Genomic DNA, 16889 nt, shown 5'->3' on the forward strand with positions numbered 1-16889 from the left:
TCTCCAACCTAAAGATCGGGAAGCCGAGGGCTGCAGCGAAGGATCCAGTCACTCGCCCAGGTCACATCGTGGCACTTATGGGGAGGCTCCAGCAAAGCAGGAGTTAATCCTGTTTGTCTAACACCAAAGGCCCCAAGCCCACCACAATGCAGGCTTTATGGAGGGGCCCCTAACTGAATCACTAGCTGTAGAGCCTACCCCATCTCCCCTTCCCAGGCCCCCCACTTCCTCTCTCTCTTCAGTAAAAAATGGCAGGATAAGATTTCTGATAAACAAAGGCTCATCCATGTCAGGAAAAGCCACTGAGGGCCACAAAGGCCGACAGGGACAAACACACACCACTACCCAGGCTGGGGGGTGGCAGAGCAGCCCAGCCACCTGGAGTTCCCACGGGATGAGGGGGGTCCCCTCCCAAGGGGCTTTCCCTGTGACACACAGACTCACCTCTGTCCCCAGGCCCTGCACACATGCACACACGGACTGAGGGTGGGACTCAGGGGGCCAAGGTTGCCGATGTCCCTTGCAAGAGCTGGGAGGCTGCCGCTAGGCACCCCATCATCCTGAATCCCTGAACCCTGTGCACTCATGAAGCCCACGTAGGAGGCTCTGCAGAGAACAGGTGGAGACCCCAGCGTCCCCTGCTCTGCCTGTAACAGGACATGTGTGCAAACCTGAGGTCTCAACAGGCCAGTGGGCAGCCCTGACAAATAGGCACTTTACAGACCCAACAATCCAACACAGATGATGCAGACATCACCACTAATGACAGTAAGAACAGTTGGCGGTACGTGGATGCTTACCATAGTCTCAGCTTTACATAAATTATCTTATTTAATGCTCACAGCTACCTGAGATATATTAGCACCCCCATTTCAAGGATAAGAAAACCAAGGCCCAGAGAAGCCAACTGGCCTGTCCAAGGTCACACAGCAACACGGCGGAGCTGCTCTGCACTGCAACGTACCACTTACTACAGCAAGGAAAATGAACCCAACACTCCCCAAAGCCCAAAGATTGTCAGGGTAAGAGCGGAGAGGCCAGAGGCCCCTCCTGCCCAGTGCTATGCTCCCTCTGTGGCCCAAATTCTCCAGGCAGATCACCCGTCACCACGGCCTAGAGAACAGGGTGCTGAAACACAGTGACACTCAACTCTGCCAGGCAAATGCACCATCTGTGGCAAGAGCTTGCTCGAGTCAATCAGAAGAAGCGCTGAAGAGCTGGGGCCCTCTGTGTCCTCTCTGTCCCTATGCTGACTGCACCTGCTGCAGAGGACTCTCCCCAGAAGAGGGGCTGTCCAGGGACACAGTCACAGGGACAGACTTCATTCATGGGAAGATCCAACTCGTGGTTTCACAAGGATTTTGTTCACAAATGCCCAGGGGACTTGAGAAAGGACTGGCTGTCAACAGATGACCCGGAGGAGCCGCCAGGCAGGCCAAGAGGGAGGACTCACTGCAGTGAAGGAGATTAAATACTCCCATCCCTTTCTGTTCTACTGGTTATAACACATAACGTGCTACACGGGTTCAAAGCCCCAGCCAATGCACCTCTCTGGAGCTCAGTTTCCCCTTCTGTGAAATGGGCATTAAAATACTCCCAGAGCACAACTGGTGATTCCATGAGACCATATGCACGAAGCTCCTGGCTCACAGCAGGTACTGAAATGTCCTCCGACAATGTCTGCAGATAATACATTAATAATGATAATGATGACTGAGCTACCTACAAAGATACAGGTCACTCTGTGTTATTACTGCACTGTTAATGGTAAATTTTTTTTTTTTGAGACAGGGCCTCACTATGCTGCCCACGCTGGAGTGCATTGGCACCATCTCAGCTCACAGCAGCCTCGACCTTTCCAGGCTCAGGTGATCCTTCCACATCAGCCTCCCGAGAAGCTGGGATTACAGGCACACACCACCATGCCCAGCTAATACTTGTTTTTTGTTTTGTTTTGTTTTCTAGAGACAGGGTTTGATCGTATTGCCCAGGCTGGTCTCGAACTGCTCTTAAGCAAGCCACCTACCCACATCGGCCTCCCAGAGTGCTGGGACCACAGGCATGAGCCACCGCACCTGGCCAAGAAGTCATTTTTGCCTCTACATGTGGAGTGCCCTGCAGCTGACCAGATGGTCTGTTATCTTGGGGGCATTTCCTTTCGTTCAGAAAATCACCCACCCCACCCCAGGCCACTGAGACCACCAGGCACAGGCTATGTCTCGCAGGGCGTCTGCCAGGTGTCTCAGGCAACTGCACATCCCCGGGAGCTGGGCAAACACCCAGCGATGCCCAGAAAGCCGTCTGAATATCCAAGGGTCTCCATGAATGTTCAATAGTAATATGATACTGATTCCAGACTGCTAGAATTAGTAATATGATACTAATAGTAATAATTACTAATAGTAATATGATACTAATTCTAGACTGCTTCTGGTAAGAACCTCGTTCTTCAGGAGAATGAACTCCAGAAGCTATTTAACCAGGCTTGGTGTACGAAGAGCCTGCCACGGGGTACTTGGAGGCTTGTCAGCACGAGGATTCTCGGATCCAGCATAAAGCCTGCTGAAAACCCGCTGCAGGACCCAGACACGGTGCATCTTCTCCCAAGGTCCATTGCTCTCCAGGAGGTTTGTACCTGGACTCTCCAGAGCCAGCAATGCAGAACCCTGATTCTCAGTGAGCTCTGGGGTCCTGCCCACACTCAGGTCTCTCTGAGTGACAAGCCGTGACAAGCTGTCCTAGCCCATCTTCTCTCCCCAGCCCCTCTCTCCTGTTCCTCCAACTACAGTCTTTGCTGCTAACTCAAAGGAAGCACATCAGCAGGAAGGGGGCTCCGTCCGAGGGTGAGAAGGTGGCGGTGGAAGTGGGGCCCCTTGCAGGGCAGGGGGCCAAGTAAGGGACAGACCCCAGCCCCTGGAGAAGGAAGGTTATAAATCTATGCTGCCCCATAGCAATATAATTGGAGTCACAAATGTAATTTTAAATTTCCTAGGAGCCACATCAAAAAAATAAAATGGGCTGGGCATGGTGGCTCATGCCTGTAAATACCAACACTTTGGGAGGCTGAGGAGGGAGGATCGCTTGAGCTCAGGAGTTTGAGGCCAGCCTGGGCAACACAGGAAGACCCCTCTAAAAAACAATTAGCCAGGTGTGGTGGTGTGCACCTGTAGTCTGTGTGGCTGTGGTCCCAGCTCCTTGGGAGGTTGAGGTGAGAGGATTGCTTGAGCCAGGGAGGTCCATTCAGAAAATGGAAAGCTGAGTGGTCGAAGAACCGGAACTGGGAGCAGCTTTCTATGAATCAGAGAAAATGCAAGTTAAAAGCAGACACCATTTCTCACCCATTAGACTGGCAAATATCAGGCAACACCAAATCTTGCTGAGGAAGAGGGGCCCAGGGAGTTCTCACACCATGTGGGTGGGACTGTAACTTGGTACAACCCCTGGGAAAGCAATTTGAGAACATTGGTGAAAGCTAGCTCTGTGCCTGGCGAAAGCCCCGGGCTAGGCAACTTCTCTTCTAAGGAGGTACCCAGGGAAGCCGTGCAGGCCCTGCATAGAAGAATGTTCTCTGCAGCACAGTCTGAAAGAACAAGATCCTGAAAACAACCCAAATGTCAACAGGAAGAGGAAGAATAAAATGGGGTTAATCATTCCATAAAATGTATAAACTGAGCTACATGATCAACTCAGGGTGGATTTTTAAAGTGGCTATTAAGGAAACGTCAAGGCAAAGCTTCCAGGGAGTGGGAAGTGCCTGGATGCCCCGCTTCCCCCACCCCACACAGGTGACCCAAGGCCCCATGGGACAAACACACACGTACCTCCGCCAGCAACTGCACATGAGATCAGCAAATGACCCATTGCACAATTAGCCTGCGTTTAAGATCATGAGGCAACCGGAAAGCATCTAATCAGTTAATCAGCTACATTTTGCAGGAGACACTCTCTCCCCTGCTACTGTCTCTGGTCCCTGTTTTTCTTGGCCCAGCCCTAGGCTGGGGCTGAACCCACAAAGATGAGACAGCCCCACCAGGTTCCCAGGGAGCAGCACCTTGCCTCACTGGAAGACACCAGACATGGGAAGGAGTCATGTCCCACAATTTCTCCACACTCAGGGTCACCCCTGCTTTCTTCTGAGACCCATGAAGAAGGGTGGGGCCTCCTTCTGTGAGAAAGCAGCCTGGGCTGGAGCGAGTGGGTAAAAGATCTCAGCTTTAGTATCTCAAGACCAGATGGGCCTGGGGCTGGACACTGCTTTAGAAGGTGTTTTCTGAAAGCAAGGACTCAAGATATTTGCACAACCACATTCACAGTAGCATTATTCACAACAGCCAGAGGGTGAAGCCACCCAGGTCCTCAAGGATGGATGAATGTATAAACAAAATGTGGTCCATCCACACAATGGAATATTACTCAGCCACAAAAAGGAAGGAAATTCTGACACACGCTACAACATGGATGAGGCTTGAGAACATTGTGCTGAGTGAATTAAGCCAGACTCAAAAAGACAAATACTGCATGATTCCACTTGGATGAGGTCCCTACAGAAGTCAAAGAGACAGAAAACAGACTGGTGGTCACCAGGGGCTGGGAGAAGGGGGACGGTTTGCTAGTGTTTAGTGGGGACGTAGTTTCAGTTCTGCAAGCTGAAGAGTTCTACGGATACATGGTGATGATGGCTGCACAGCAAGATGTGCGTCCTTAATGCCTCAGAACTACACACCTAAAAATGGTGAAAAGGGTAACCTTTTATGTTATAGGTATTTTGCGCAATTTATAAAATGTGCATTGGGAAAAAAAGCACTCTCATATCAACTTCCACTGAACTCTTCCTGTATCACGCACCACTTCCTTCACCTCCTTTAAGTGTTTGCTCGAGGACCGCTACCTCAATGCAGCTCACCCCGACCATCCTGCTAAAACAGCAGCCCCCTTGGCTCCCAGCCCCCACCAGCAAGCTCTCCTTTCCTCCCGCACTACATCACTGCTTCTTTATGATCTCCCTTAATTATTGTTTGCTCCCCTGGCGAGGATGTCGACCCTACAGGGGCAGAAATATTTGTCTGTCTGGTTCACTGTTGTATCCCACAGTCTAGAGCAGCCTAGCAGACACCTGCAGCACGCGCCACAAAAGACGGCAGAATACACATTCTTCTCAATGGCACGTGGAACATTCTCCAGGAGAGGCCTCGTGCCCGGCTATAAAACAGCCTCATTAAACATCAGCAGGACTGAAATTATACAAATAACGTTCTCCAACCATGATGGAATGACATTCAAAATCCATTTTACAAATGCACAAATATGTGGAAATTAAACAACACACATCTAAATAACCAATGGGTCAGAGAATAAACCACAGGGAAATTGGAAAACCCTTTGAAATGAGTGAAAAAGAAGACAAAACATATCAAAACTTGTGGCATACAACTAAAGCAGTACTTAAAGGAAATTCACATCTGTAAATGTCTATGTTAAAAAGAAGAAAAATCTCAAATCAGTAACCAAAACCTTCCACCTTGTGAGAGTCAGAAAAAGAACGGGAAACTGAAACTGAGCCAGCAGAAGGAAGGAAATAATAAAGGTTAGGGCTGAAGTTAATGAAATCTAGGCTAGAAAACAATAAAGAAAATCAATGAAACTACAAGTTGGTTATTTGAAAAGATCAACAAAATTGACAAACCCTAGCTGGAATGATCAAGAAAAGAAGGGAAGACTCAAATTACTAAACTCAGGAATGAAAGAAGGGACATCATTACCAACTTACAGAATTAAAAGGAATCAGGCCCAGCTTGGTGGCTGACGCCTGTAATCCCAGCACTTTGGGAGGCAGAGGCAGGTGGATCATGAGGTCAGGAGATCAAGACCATCCTGGCTAGCACGGTGAAACCTCGTCTCTACTAAAAATACAAAAAAAATTAGTTGGGCCTGGTGGTGGGTGCCTGTAGTCCCAGCTACTCAGGAGGCTGAGTCAGGAGAATGGCGTGAACCTGGGAGGCGGAGCTTGCAGTGAGCTGAGATCACACCACTGCACTCCAGCCTAGGCAACAGAGCAAGATTCTGTCTCAAAAAAATAATAACAATAATAATAATGAGACGGTGCTACAAACAACTACACAGCAACCAAATTAGAGAAACTCACATGAAGTGGACACATTTCTGGTGGGACACAAACTAACAAACTTGACTCAAGAAGAAACAGAAAATCTAAAAAGACCTATGACAAGTAGAGATCCAATTAATAATTTTAAAAGTTTTCACAAAGAAAAGCCTAGGCCCAGATGGCTTTATTGGTGAATTCTACCAAACATTTAAAGAAGAATGAAGGCCAATTTTGCATAAACTTTTCAGAAAAAAAAAAAATGGAAGACAATGCTTCCCAAGTCATCTTAGGAGGCCAATATTACTCTGATACCAAAACCAGACTTCACAAGAAAACTACAGGCTTCCTCGGGCAGCCAGACACCTACAAAGTCCTCTCCGCTCTCCTGTCTACACTTGCAAGCCTGCCTCACTCTACAAATTGGCCAGGCTGCTCTCCCAGAGTCTCCTAAACTGCCTCAGGCTCTGCCAGCCTCCTTGACCCCACAGCCTGGAAGGTGCCTCTGCATGCTCCCACCATCCTAGACTCCACAATCAGAGGGCTTGCCCCTGGGGTCAGAACCACCTGGTGGCTGTCTGAAGCCCCTGACTAAACTCCACAGACATATTCTGAACAAGAAAAGGGACATGCATCATTCAAAGCACCCCTTCGACCACATGGCACTGCCAGCTTTCAAACGGGACCTATGCACTAACAAGGCGGATCACACGCTCCTCCCAGAGGCTCTCAGCGTACAGCCGCGGGAACCAGCCTGTTGGAGAGATCTATGAAGTCAAACCATTCTCATCATAACACTGAGATGTGAGCTGCTTTTTCAAGCTCATCCTCTCCCAAGTGCACAACAGAAGCTACAAAACGTGTGATATTGCAACAAGCTGACTGCAGGAGCAGATACGGGAACCCAGCTGTCTTCTATTAAACCTCACAGCAAAAAGACCACAAAAATGTTAAACAATGCCACTCTTCTCACCAAGTGTTTTTTGTTGTTGTTGTTGAGATGGACTCTCACTCTGTTGCCCAGGCTAGAGTGCAATGGCACAATCTCGGCTCACTGCAACCTCTGCTTCCCGGGTTCAAGTGATTCTTGTGCCTCAGCCTTCTGAGTAGCTGGGACTACAAGTGTGCCCCACTGTGCCGGGCTAATTTTTGTATTTTTAGTGGAGACGGGGTTTCAACATGTTGGCCAGGCTGGTCTCGAACTCCTGACCTCAAGTGATCCACCCATCTCGGCCTCCCAAAGTGCTGGGGTTACAGGTGTGAGCCACTGCATTTTTTTTTTCTTCACTCCGTCACCCAGGCTAGAGTACAGTGGCATGATCACAGCTCACTGCAACATCAACCTCTCAGGCTCAGGTAATCCTCCCACCTCAGCCTCCTGAGTAGTTGGGACCACAGATGCATGCCACTACACCTGGCTATTTTTTATTTTTTGTAGAGACGGGGTCTCATTATATTGCCTAGGCTGGTCTCAAATTCCTGGCCTCAAGCAATCCTCCTGCCTCAGCCTCCCAAAGTGCTGGGATTACAGGCCTGAGCCACCTTGACTGGCCTCACCAAGTGTTTTTCTTGTCTTGAAAATAGTTGTTATCCATAAGAACACATTATTTATACAAACATGTCATAAGTTTACTACTATTTTTAAATGCATTAATAATTAAATATTTTTAAATTCTAATAGCATAAATAACAATAGATTGGTGCTTATACACAAAAAGCTTCTGGGTCCTTCAAAATTCTAAGACAGCAAAAAAGCTTCCTTAAGCCAAAAGTTTGACAACCACTGTGCTACCTCATCTGCTTTACCTGAAAGTGAACAGAAAAATAAAACTGGTGTGCCACCCAGGAGGCGATCTGGAGGCCGGGGAAGCGACCAGTACCTTCTTCTGTACGGTGGAGTGGGCAGCCGCCAGATGTGGATCCCAGCTGGGCCACACGACCTTCGGCAAGTTCAGCCACTGGAGCTGAATGACCCTCAAGGGAGGGAAAGTCCAGAACCAGGACGAGGGGCAGTAGCGACACTATCAGGTCAGTATCTTCCCCTGCCAACGTCCTCTGGTCCGTGCTTGGTGCCACTGTAGGACCTTGAAATGCAGATAGGAGCAAGGTGTGGCCCCTTTGTTGGGGACCTGTCCACCTGATGAGGAGGGGTCAGACAGGCGCCTGACTGGCCCAGGGGAGAACACCTCTAGTTTGCAGGCCCCTGCACAGGAAGAGGGGAGCAGAGCAGATTCTTCAAATCCCAGGGACATCTGTGGGGGGTGGCAGGAAAAACATGGACAGGAACGGCTGAGCCCTATGCTCTCAGGGGTACAAATGAGGCCACAGAAGCGTCTCCCTCCACTCCCCAAGAAGCCTGCCTTCTCCCCAGGGAAGGAATCCAGGGCAGGATTTTCAGGAAAGACAGGCTCGGAGGCTCATTGCCCACCTCCCAGGAACCCGGAAGTCTGTGTCAGCTCCAGACCTGGAAACCCAGGATGCCCTGCACCCCATTCCCTGGGCCCTAGGCCTCCCAGGACCCACCCCAGTGGACCAGGGACCAGGCTGCCAGCTGTCCAGGCTCTTGGCGATTCCCTATCCCCACTGAGGACTCTAGGTGCTGACTCTGGATTCTCCTTGAGAAGAGGAGGGGCCTGATGAGCCAAAGTGAAGAAGACATGGGGCAGGACACCCCCAAGTCTTCAGGGAGGTAGCAAAGCCTGGCAGTATCCAAAGCACACACCTGGCATCACATGTCACTGCCTTCACGTAAGTATCATCACTGTCCCCAGTAAGAATCACCTGCAAGACCTTGAGTGCAGGTGTAATCTTGTGAACTACGATCTTCTCCCTTGCAGGGGGCTTCAAACTGAGGTGCAAGGAGCCTTTCCACATGGACCCAGCTCAGTCTAAAGGGTAGCCAGGTCTTTCCTGAAATTGCTCAGTGGAGAAAGGTCTTGGATCCCCCTGCCCACCTCCCCTCCCCAACATCCCTGAGGTTCTTTTACATAAGAAAGGCATTGCTATCCCCTGGAAGCCGGTGAGGGGGCGGTGCAGCTGCAGGTGAAGAGCCCTCGTGATACCAAACAAAAGGGCTAATGCAACTAGGGCTTCAATTAAAACACCAAAAACACCCACTGCCTTCTCACTCAGAGATGCAGCTCCAGTAACAGCTCCCCTTTTCCATTTCTAAAAATCTGTAATAGATTTATAGTTTTTGGCCAACTGCGCCCCAGCAATGACTGTACAGCTTTTTCAATTCCAAAGTAATTTTGTTAAATACTTAGCAACTTCAGGTCACGGGAAATTTTATGAAAGTCAATTTATGTATATTTTTCGTGCAGAGAAGTATGCTAGGTGGATTAATAAAAGACCCATGAGCATAAAAGTCTATTACATTAGGATAAAATTCTTTGGGGAAGTGGCTGTATAAATTCAAGAAGAGAAAAGAACGATCAAAATGTCCTAAAGCTCACTTACGTATCCGTCGAGAAAAAGTGGATGTGTGTCAAGATGGGTTTATATCACAGTGGGTAAAGAGTTAGGCAACAGTTCCTTTTAAAGTATCGATATCTACCTCACAGAGGTACCGCAGCCTTTACAAATATTTAAACCTATGAAGAAAAATTCTAGATGTTGACTTTAAAATGTGTGAGAAGCCTGGTAAATGATGAATGGCACAATCTGAAAGGAGTTTACTGGCAATTCTTTCAGCTTTGCTGGATATTTGAATTTTTCATAAGAAATTGTTGCAGAAAATGTATGAGAGAACAAGCTGTTTTTTAAAAAAACAACACTTTTAGGGAGAGACAAAAACAAAAGAAAAAAATGGAAAAAGCAGGCCCCAGCCCAGCAGGGCCATTGCAGGGCTGCAGTGCTTATGACCTCTAATACAGGCCTCCTCGGTGGGGGGGGGGGGGGGGTGGTCTCTGGTGAGGCCTTTATAAGTCCAGCAACTCAGGGCTGCTCCAGCTGATCTTCCTCTCCCTCAGGGGGGCTCCCGTGCTGCCTTTCTGCTGCATCAGAATTTCTGGGACCGGAAGCCAGGAGCCCTTCTGCATTCCACCATTTGGAATCTGCAGCCTCAGATTGGGAGTTTGTGGCCTAACTCCATTCACACGCCCCTCACTGAGCTAACCCCAGAGTAGCTACCATACCCAGCAAGGACAATTTTCAAACACTGTCCCCAGTTGTGCTCTGGTGCAGTGCCGGGTTCAGCAATGACATCTGTCAGCCAATCGGGGAGCCCAGCATGTCCCTGCTGCTGCCAGCAAACTCCTGGAAGCCCCACAGGCTTTTAAGAACTTAATCTCCCAGGGAGCGACCTGCATTTCAGCCAGTCCCTCCCTGAAGGCCCATCCCCGGGGTACGTGCATCCAGAGAGACCCAGGCTATGGTCCCTAAACCCAGGGCAGGCTCTGGGTACCGGGCATGGGCCCATCTTTCCCCACCCTGCAAAGAACGGAAACCCTCAAATGCAGGGAAGGCTTGCATCGGAGGCGCCTATACCCCAAAGCCCAGCATCGGTACTGGCGCCATGGCCAATGAGACAGCCGTCCATCAGCGGCATCAAACCAGTCCTTGAATCTGCTTTCAACAATGGAAAACGTGGAGCACATCAAGTATGATGAGCAACTGGTTTTCACCTGCTGACCGCGGCGCTATTTCACAGCAGGGGAACGAGAAGACCAATTTTCTAACCACTGCCTGGTGGCTTTCTCCAGCTGGGCAGCATGCATTTAACCATTGGGCGGTGCCGGGTCAAGGGCTCCCCTACCCACTAGCTGTGTGGGCTAAGGCAAGCAGTTCCACTCTGAGCTTCAAGCTCCTGATCTGTGAAATGGGAATTGTAATGAATCGGAGCTGGCTCCTTGGACTTCTGTGAGATTTACTGAGGGAATAAATAGCAAGAGTGTGGCACTAACACCAACCAAAAGGAAAATGCTCGGTGGGAGTCTCACTACCCGCGCTGCAGCTGCTGACGTTATTATTGTGACTAGCGGGTGGCTCTGTCCCCACCCTGGGAACAAGGACCGGGTCATTGTGCCAAAGGCCCATGTTCAGTCCCAGGAGGATGCAGTCAAACAACCCGGACCTCTTCCAAGGGTTTGTATACCCCCACCCCACCCCATGCTGGGCTGGGGACCCTTTCTATGCCCTGCAGCACTCAGTGGTCACCTCCATCACAAGCCCTGTCACAACACGAACTAACTGGACTGTCCAGTCACGCCTCTTCCTCCCCATTATCCTAGAAGCTCCCTGAGGCAGCCCTTGTGGCCAGTCCAGGCTTGGATGCAGCAGCAGGCCCTCAGATGATTATTCATGCGTAAAGAAACAAATACATCCTAGATCTCCTCTGACCATGAGAGAATGAAAGGCCTCTCATTTTGGGTGGGAGGTTAGGTGCAGTGGCCAAGTCACAAAGGTCACTTAGCCCTGGGGGGCTGCAGGCTTCAAGCCCTGCACTGAATATTCTCACAGCCTCTCAACAAGTGATTTACTCTCCTGGTGCCCAGGTGAATGGCAAGGGGTGGGGGACTTCAGAGATGGAAAAGACCCACCTTTGTCTGGAGCGATCCTCCCTTCTCCCCTCTCCTTCCCTTTCTTCCACAAATTCCCCTGTCTATAGAAACGGAGAGGGTCAAGAACTTTGCTGGAGTCATGTGGAGGCAAGAAGCTACTCAAGGGTCCCTCCCTGGGGCTCACAGTCCCAGTTACAGGACAAGTGGAGGCTCCCAAAGAGGCCCAGCGCCTCCATTTCCACCAGCTTTTATCAGCCACACCCTCCCTGCTGCCCTAAGGAGGGGCCCTCAGACTCCAGGTACAACAGCCCCAGGTGAAAGCTCTGGCTTGAGTTTACAAAGCAGGAGGCTGGAACTGCAGGCAGGTGAGACCTCAGGTGTCCAGGCCCAGAACTCCTTCAGAGTAGCAGGCACAACCTCAGGCCCCACAGTAACTCCCAAGCTGAGCCCCGCTTTAGAAAAGTCCTCATCAGGACTGACAGGGACGCCAGAACTCTCTAGTCTGCAACTCTGTTACGTATTTGGAAGTAAGGCAAGTATGCTAAAGCACTGCCTTCCTATAAAAAGCCATTTTTAGGAGTGTGTTTCTGTATACTGGTCAATTCTCAGCCCGTTTTTCTCTCCCATCCTTTTCCTCCTCACTAATGAAATATAAAATGCAATGCGGTCTCAAAATCCCTTTACCTTCCTCTGGGCAGCACTCACATCTGATATCACCTGGCTCTCCAGCCCCAGGCCTAGACCAGGACCCCTAGAAGCCAGCATGGCCCTGCACACAACCCTAAGCACCTGAATGAAGAAATGAATGAATGAAAATCTTGAAACTCACCCAAATAGGAATACGGCTTTCTATAGCAGACTGTACTTGGAGACAGTATGCAGAAAGATCCCCCAAACAGACCACCCCCTTCCCCGGGGGTCGGGGGGAATCTAATTTGTTAAAAGCAGCCAAGTGCTGTCAACCGAGCCCTCTGGGATCATCTTTATGGGCGAAATCACCTACTCGTAAAGAGCTACCTTTGATACTTGAATTCCAACCTCCTTCCAAAGGGACCCAAAGCAGCACCAAGCTTTCCACCCAATTCTTCTTTCCAGGAAAACAAGGAATTCCTGGGTGTGATAATGGAATCAGAAGCCTTATATAGACAGTGCTTCCCCGGAGCTGGATCATCCAGGCACTACTGGGACACCCAGATTCCTATCAGGACAAGGGTCTCCCTCAAGCCCCCTTAGAGGACAGTGACATCCGGCATAGAAACCCACAGCTCCCACCTACCAACCCCCCTCTTAGAGCAGACACGACGGCTTTCCCTCAGAAGTAACACTGAACCCAGACGGGGCCAAGCCCGCGCTCCTCACTCCACCCCCACAGGCTCAACCCTATTAGGACCCTCAACCTTGTTTCCAACCCACAAGTAGTTGGAAAACTCCAAAAGAAATCGGCCCGGGGCTGTTCTGGACCTGCTGAAACCGCTGGGGCACCAGGCTCGGTGCCTAGTGCACAGAAGGGCGTCACTAATTATGTGATGTGGACCGCAGGGCACCCGGGTCAAGGCTGAATCTGCCAGGTCCTTTTCCAGGGGCGCAGAACTTCCCTGTGGCTGGGTCTGCAAAACCGAGGCCCACATCCCAGGTAGAGATCAGATCGCCCTCCCCCACCAGGGGACTTCCGAAATTATCTCTCTAGATCTGGAAGCTTAATTAGCTGATTGGCCTCATTAACGTTCGAACTTGAGTTTCAAACGAAAAAGAGGTCACTCAACTATCCAATTTACAACCTCGAATTTCCACCCGAAAACCACTTTATTTTCGGATGGCCTCTGAGGACGCCCAGGCCCCTGCCCGCAGCTGCCAGCTCCCGAGGGTCCTACGTACTCTCTCCTGACCCCCCCACTACCCACCCATCACCTGCCTGGCCCGAGCGCCTTCTCAGTTCCAGGAGCCCCGAGCCCCTTTAAAAGATCGGCTGCGAAAACCCACGGTCACCCGCACCACCCTTTCTCCCTCTGGGTGCTCCAGCCCCACGGAAAGGCAAGCCTCACCCACGCGCCCACCCACCTCGAGCAGGGTGGCCGCACGCAGACCCGCCTGGAGGGCGCCGCGCTGCACCCCCACCGCAAGCCCCAGAACCCTGGCGGCGAGGTCCACCCCAGCCCCTGCATCCCCCCGAACCCGGGCGGCGAGGCCCGCTGCGGTGGTCGCACCTGCTGGCTCAGTCCGGCGGCTCCAGCCCAAATGGCGAGTGCGCTGTCGGCGTCTCCGGGAGCGCTCCCCGCGCCTGGCGCCCGGGGCCGGGGCCACCCGGTGGAGGCGCCTGGGCCGCGGGCTGGGCGGGCGGAGCTGCCCGGCCGCCGGGGAGGAGGGATGCCCGGGCGAAAGTTGCCAGGGAAACTTGATCAACTCGAGTGCGCCAGTGCCAGCTTCCTGCATAATTCACGGACGGTGGCGGCCGGGCTGCGCCCGCCGGGTCTCCCTATCCCAGCTGGTGAGCACGGTGGGCCGGGGTCGGGCACCCAGCTGTGGCTCAGCGCGACCCCCGGGACCTGGGCGCCCGACCCGCCACCCCCGGGCCCGCACCAGGCGCGCCGGCCCCGGCCTCTCCGCGACAGCTGCTGCTGCCGCCGCGCGCGCCTGGATGGGAGCTCTGAGTGCAGGGCCAGGGTGACCGCAGCAGGGTCTCGGGGGACCTGGCGGCCACGGTTCGGGTCTCCGCCCCCGCGCGCCACCTGGCGGCCCCGCTCCGGCTCCTCCGTGGGCTCGCTGGCCCGGGTCCTAAGGCTGGCGGGCGGCGACCTGGAGCAAGGAAACCCCGGGAGCGCAGCGGAGGTCGCGCCACACCCGCTGTTCCAGAGAAAGGGGCAGGACGCACCGGAGACAACCGGGTCCGTGCGCGCAGGGGATAAAACGGGGGCTCCTTCCTGCGCTCTGCCCCCACGCCGCTTCCAAAGCTTTCGACACCTGCCCCTGTCCGGGAAGAAAAGCATGCGGGGGGAGGGGCTCTCTACGGAAAATCGACCCCCCCACCTGGACACGCGGCTCCCTCCCCCCAGCGCCCACCTCTCCAGCCTCTCTGGGTCCAGGACTGCGCTTACCCGGTAGTTGGTGCTCCCGCAATCGAGATGCACCCAAAATGCCGTCAGTGAGCAGGGTCGGGTGCCCAAGGGCCACCTCCCGTCCTCCCCGGCCTGCACCCTGCGTCCCCGGCCGCAGCCTCACCTGGCTTGGCGAGTCGGGGGCGGGTCCGAGCCCCCAGGGAGCGCCAGCGTCCGCGCACACCTGGCTCGGCCGCGGGAACCCGAGCGGCGCCGCGCCCAGCCCCGCCGGAGCGCGGGAGCCGCCGCCGCCGCTCAGGTGCAGGGGGTGGGAAAGGACCCGGCCCTGCCCGGCGCGGGCGCTAGCTCTGGCTCCGGCGAGGGTGGGGGAGGGGCCCTCTCGCCGCCGAAAGGACGCGTGCGGCCCAGGACCCGCGGGCGACCCGCCTTGGACCCCCACCCCCGCCCACGCCCCGGACCTCCGTCCCCCTTCCCGACCCCGCTCCCGCCCGCGGCTGCGGCTCGGGCGCGCGCGTGGGGTCTGTTGTGGCAACCCCGGGAGACCGCGGGGCGCCCTGGCCGCCTCCGCCCCGCCCTGCCCCGGGCTGCGTGGCTCACGCACCTCCCCCTCCCTGGCCAAAGCCGGCGGACGAGAAAGTCCCTGAATTTTGTAAAGTCCGGTTCGGTCTGCACGGTTATCCCGAACGCAGCTGGCTCCCGCCAGAGTATTTATAATAATAGGATTCGGAAATAGAGGCCGCCTGCACATCAAAACGTTTGCAGAGCAAATGAAAACTTTGTACCCGGGTAATACGCCGGCGTCTGCTGCCCAGGCCACCAGGTCTAGGGCGCTTTCCGCCCAGGGGTGCACAATGCTGTCTCCGCCAGCTGCCCTCCAAGCCAAGAAAAGCCAGGGGGTGGGGTGGGGGGAGCAAAAGCCAACAGTTCGGGTGAATCCCAGAGGCCAAAGGCACCCTCCGGAGACTCCCAGGAATCCTGTTATTATCCAGGACTCCGGATTGCTAGGTTTGCGGAAGCCCAAAGGGGCGGGCCCTGAGCTTGGAGCTGTGGCCGATGTGTGAGCCATCGGCTAATAGATTTTCTCAAGGCTTAATCATTCACTGGGAATCTCCCCCAGTACAAGCTGCGTGTTTCTGAGTAAGCTCTTGAGGTCTCTGTGTTCTGGGCTTTCCAGTATTCTGGAAGGGGTGGGTGGGGATCAGAGTCCAAGCTGTGGAGTAGAACAACTGTCTCCAGAACACTGCAGCCTGGCATTATGCAAACCCCTAACTGTGCCCCCCACATAGAGAGAGAGAGAGAGTGTGTGTGTGTGTGTGTGTGTGTGTGTGTGTGTGTGTGTGTTCAGTCAGTCTGTCTTAACAGAACATGCCTGAGAGGTTTGCATGGGCTGGTGACTTCAACATACCAAAGGCAAAGTTAAATATTTGCTCTAGATACTTTTTTTTTCTGCTTGCATAATTGTCCCACATTTCAAAGAAGTCTTTAAAAGCACTTAGGTTAAAAAAAAAAAAAAAGTTGTGTTTGGGGCCTGAATATTTCAGGACACACATGGAGTAAATATTGTAACTCCTTGAGGGCAGCTGCCTTATGCAAATGTCTTTCTCGTCGCTGCTTCCTTAAGCATACACTTGACAAAATATGTGTCGAATGAAGGAGTCAATCAATCAAAAAATAATAATCCCCAAAACAGGAAGAAGGATGCCCTGACAGGATCCTGCAGGCATCCTTTCTTTGGCATGGAAGCTGGGGCGCCTGGGAGGGGTGTGAGCAGGACAATCGGATGTTCTTTGGGTTGGCTGGTGGCAGATGCAAGACCTGGATTGCAGGGAGTGGGGATGTGGGCTCTACCTTTCCATAACAGTCCATCAGTACCCTCCCCACCAAAGAAGGCAGGTCATCTGAATAAAGTGGTGTATTTACCCTGCAAACCCAGCTCAAAGACCTATCCACAGGATATTTCCCTCCTCTCACCAGATTCCCACACCCAGAACGCCCCTTGCTAGGTTTCTAGAAGCACCACTGCAGATAGCAAAGGAGGCAGCTGGTCACAGTTCAATTGTGAACACTTTTCGGCTATCTCCATGCAAGGTTTAAGGCTGATGCCATTCTGCTGTCTCCAAGAAATACTTCCCTAGGGACGCAGGCCTCTGCCAGCTTTCCACCCAAGTGGACACCCCTTGGGCCATTCCCCTCCAGTCCTTCTGATCTGTTAGCCAACAAGAGCGCTGTGTGAGA

General features: G+C 52.7%; 1 protein-coding gene across 4 annotated transcripts in view; it reads right to left on the reverse strand.

The window, feature by feature from the left end:
• The window catches only part of SHANK2 (SH3 and multiple ankyrin repeat domains 2), a 683630-nt gene extending 668305 nt beyond the window's left edge, over nucleotides 1-15325 (reverse strand). For 3 of the 4 annotated variants that reach the window (XM_030811436.1, XM_030811433.1, XM_030811435.1), the window contains exon 1: nucleotides 13806-13945. The gene's annotated coding sequence lies outside the window, so the exon portion shown is untranslated. Of the gene's footprint in view, nucleotides 1-13805; nucleotides 13946-15255 lie in introns of those variants that run through there. The other variant, XM_030811432.1, reaches the window with a different exon arrangement.
• Nucleotides 15326-16889: the final 1564 nt, after the last annotated feature.

The sequence above is a fragment of the Nomascus leucogenys genome, chromosome 4, assembly GCF_006542625.1.
Source record: "Nomascus leucogenys isolate Asia chromosome 4, Asia_NLE_v1, whole genome shotgun sequence".
Taxonomy (NCBI): Eukaryota; Metazoa; Chordata; class Mammalia; order Primates; family Hylobatidae; genus Nomascus; species Nomascus leucogenys.